Source organism: Rhinopithecus bieti, unplaced genomic scaffold (assembly GCF_001698545.2).
Source record: "Rhinopithecus bieti isolate Rb0 unplaced genomic scaffold, ASM169854v2 scaffold_244, whole genome shotgun sequence".
NCBI classification, from domain to species: domain Eukaryota; kingdom Metazoa; phylum Chordata; class Mammalia; order Primates; family Cercopithecidae; genus Rhinopithecus; species Rhinopithecus bieti.
The window spans coordinates 9,250-13,542 of record NW_016802913.1 but is presented as its reverse complement, the minus strand read 5'-3'; positions in this window follow the sequence as shown (position 1 = coordinate 13,542).

Here is a 4,293-nt window from a genome sequence, read left to right as displayed (position 1 = left end):
ATCCTTGTCTTGTTCCAGTTATCAGGGGAATGCTTTCAACTTTTACCCATTCAGTATGATCTTGGCTTTGGGTTGGTCTTATATGGCTTTTATTACTTTGAAGGAAGTCCCTTCTGTGCCTAGTTTCTTGAGGATTTTTATCATAAAGGGATGGTGGATTTTATCAAATGCTCTTTCTGCATCTATTGAGATGATCATATGGCTTTTGTTTTTAATTCTGTTTATGTGATTTGTCACATCTATTGACTTGCTTATGCTAATCTATTCTTGCTAAACTATTCATCCCTGGGATGAAGCCCACTTGATCATGATATATTATGTTTTTGATATGCTGTTGCATTCAGGTAGCTAGTATTTTGTTGGGGATTTTTACATCAGTATTCACCAGGGATATTGGTCTGCAGTCTTCTTTTTTGTTATGTCCTTTCCTGGTTTTGGTATTAGGGTGATACTGGCTTCATAGAAACATTCAGAGAGGATTCCCTCTTTCTCTTTTGGAATGGTTTCAGTAGGATTGGTAAAAAATATTTCTTTGAATGTCTGGTAGAATTCAGTTGTGAGTCCATCTGGTCCTGGACTTTTTCTTGTTGACAATTTTTTTTTTTTTTGTTACTGATTCTATTTCCTTGCTTGTTATTGATCTGTTCAGAGTTTGTGTTTCTTCCTGATTAAATCTAGGAGGGCTGTATGTTTCCAGGAATTTATCCATTTCCTCTAAATTTTCTAGTTTATGTGTGTAAAGGTCTTCATAGTAGTCTTGAATGATCTTTTGTATTTCTGTGGTATCAGTTATAATGTCTCCAGTTTCATTTCTAATTGAGGTTATTTGGATCTTTTCTCTTCTTTCCTTCATTAATCTCGCTAATGGTCTATCAATTTTATCTTTTCAAAGAACCAGCTTTTTGTTTCATTTATCTTTTGTATTTTTGTTGTTGTTTGAATTTCATTTAGTTCTGCTCTGATCTTTGCTATGTCTTTTCTTCTAGCTTTGGGTTTTATCTGTTCTTTTTTTTTTTTTTGAGACAAGTTCACCCAGGCTGGAGTACAGCAGTGGTTCAATTTTGGCTCAGTGCTGCAACTTCCACCTCCCAGGTTCAAGCGATTCTTGTGCCTCAGCCTTCCAAGCAGCTGGAACTACAGGCATGCACTACCGTGCCCAACTAATTTTTGTATTTTTAGTAGAGACAGGGTTTCGCCATGTTGGCCAGGCTGGTCTGGAACTCCTGGCCTCAAGTGATCTGCCTGCCTTGGCCTCCGGAAGTTCTGGGATTACAGGTGTGAGCTACTGCGTCCGGCCTTTGTTTGTTCTTGTTTCTCTAGTTACTTGAGATGTGACATTAGGTTGTCAATTTGTGCTTTTTCAGACTTTTTGATATAGACATTTAGCACTGTAAACTTTTCTCTTAGCACTGCTTTTGTCGTATAACAGAGGTTTTGATAACATGTGTCACTAGTACCATTCTTTTCAAATAAGTTTTAAATTTCCATCTTGGTTTCATTGTTACCCCAAAAATCATTGAAGACCAGACAAATTTCCATGTATTTGCATAGTTTTGAGGGTTCCTTTTGCAGTTGATTTCCAGTTTTATTCCACTATGTTCTGAGAAGATACTTGATCTGATTTTGAGTTTCTTAAATTTATTGAAACTTGTTTTGTGGCCTATCAGATGATATATCTTGGAGAATATTCCATGTGCTGATGTGAAGAGTGTATATTATGCAGTTGTTTGGAAGAATGTTCTGTAGATTTCTGTTAAGTCCATTTGTTCTAGGATATAGTTTATGTCTATTGTTTCTTTGTTGACTTTCTGTCTTGATGGTCTGTCTAGTGCTGTCGGTGGAATATTGAAGTCTCCCACTCACTATGTTGGTGTCTATTTCATTTCTTAGGTCTAGTAGTAATTGTTTCATAAATCTGGGAGCTCCAGTGTTAGGTGCATATAAAAGCAGGATTGTGGTATCTTCTTGTTGGTCCTGAGAGAGGAGATTTTTAAGTGTTCTCATAACAAATAAAATCAAGTATGTGAGGTAATTCCTATGTTAATTACTTTGATTTACCCATTTCACAGTGTATGCATGTGTCAAAACATCATGTTGTACAGTATAAATGTATACAGTTTTATTTGTCAATAAAATAAATATAAATTCAAAAAAACACATATTTCACCATGGTTAAGATTGTATGTATGTGCACACTGAAGAACATATAATCTCCACAGTATCTTTCTCAGTGTTAGGAGGAATGGATTTTAAAATATTATATAAAAACAAACAAGAAAAGACTAAAGCAATACCTATTACAGATAACATTCTGAGGAAAAAAGAACATTTGGACTTGCTAAAATGTTTTTGACATGTACAATGAGGACCCAAGAAAATGATTTTCTTTTTAAGTTTGGTTTCAATTATCTGGTGCTAAAAATATCTGTGAACATTAAATTTCTTTGATCTTTGTCTACGTAGCTATCACACTCTGTAATGAGTCTTTAATTATATGTTTTTGGCACTGCACCTGGTAGGTGAGAAGGACTGTTGCATTTCTGTTGTTCACTCATCAAATAGCAATTACCCTTCAACTCTCCTTACCCCTGTTACTGTGAAAAAAAAATTCACTTAATTTCTCTGCTGCCCACCAGAATCAGATAGTATAACATACAAATTGGTTTAGGAAAAAATAATATGTGCGGGTGGTATATGCTAATGCCTCTATGTTTCTTCGATACATTCAAATAACTTCTTACTTTATTCATGACGTAAACTTGGTGTCAGTTCTGTTTCATTTGCAGGGCTTATAGATTGGGAATGTGATTTTTTGGAATAAGTTTCTTTTAACAAAATTCCACTAAACTAAGTGAAATTGGACGTCCTGTGGTGTGCATGATAGAATTTTAACTGTATTACTTATCTTAGGAAAATAAACCAATGCATTTTTCTTGTGGAAGTTAACATTTTATTATAAGTTTGACTGGTTATGTTACTAAAAAGGCATCTTTAATAAGTGTCCTAACATAATTATATCTACTATTTCAAACATCTGAAGAAGATATAAAATGTGAGTAGCTTTTACTTGAATATTTGGAATACTCTTTCCCTTTGCTTCCCCTGTTGATTGTAGATTGAAGAGTCTATTTTCATTGTCATTCAAATTTTTTGGTAATTTTTCCCCATCATTACTTTGGAGCAAGACCTTCTCTTACACTTTTCTAACAATAATGTTTAAAGGAAGTTGGAGAGGAAAACATTATTGATTGTTAGCCTGTTAGGCATTCAGATAGATTTGGGCATTAGCCATTTTTTAGGCTATCTCCAAAGTAACTTAGACAGCTTACGAAATTGATTTTAATGAATAAAGAACTTTTATCCTATTAGAGAGTGTGTTTGCTTAAACTATTGCCCTCAAGAGATGTTTATATGTAACTAGAGCATTTAAAATTATTTTATAAATATGTAAGAGGAATTTGTCTTTGTGTAATATAAACAGCTAGAAAGAATGCACATTTCCTACTTTGTAAGGAACTCCTAAAAATGGATGAGTGGCATGAAACAGAGTAGGATTTTTGCAGTAAGACTGATAGAATAAATGCAGCCAGAGAGAGAAAGATGGAATGTCTTCATTGGCATTTCTAAGGAAATTGTAATCTATCACAACATTGAAGTCAAAACCACTCAGAGGTAGAGCTGGTAAACTGATGCCTTCAAGCTTTCTATGAGTCACATGAAATAAATGATCAGTGACTGTCAGGCTTCAAAGGTTTATGCACAAATGTCTGAAAATGGCAGTGTTACATCAAATAGATATTTTATAATTGGTCAGAGGTATCTCATGGATACCTCTGATGATGAATAGTTTTCAAGGACATTCAAATGCCCAAAGTTATTGTCTTTGCTTTCATGTAGAGAAACCTGAGTGAACATATATGTTTTTATGGATCTAAGACCAAGTCAGTTGTAGTGTATACAAATTCATGTATATATTATATCTGTTTATATATATTTTAGTGGGTATTTATATTGACAGTGGAACTATCTATGATGTTTATTTAGCCGAACAAATTTTCCTTTAAAGATGCGGAAAATACTAAGATTTTCTTGGTTACTGTTTATGCAGATTTGATCCATGGACTGAATGCATGATACTGTTTATGTTGGGCTACGTACTGGTTTTAATCACATGGAACTCTTTCTTTCCATAAGTGTATATAACAAAGATTTGGTTTTAGTTGCATTAAAAAACATTACAGTAGCAATATTGGTGTTAAAGTGAGATGTTTTCCTGTAAAAAAAAAAAAAAAA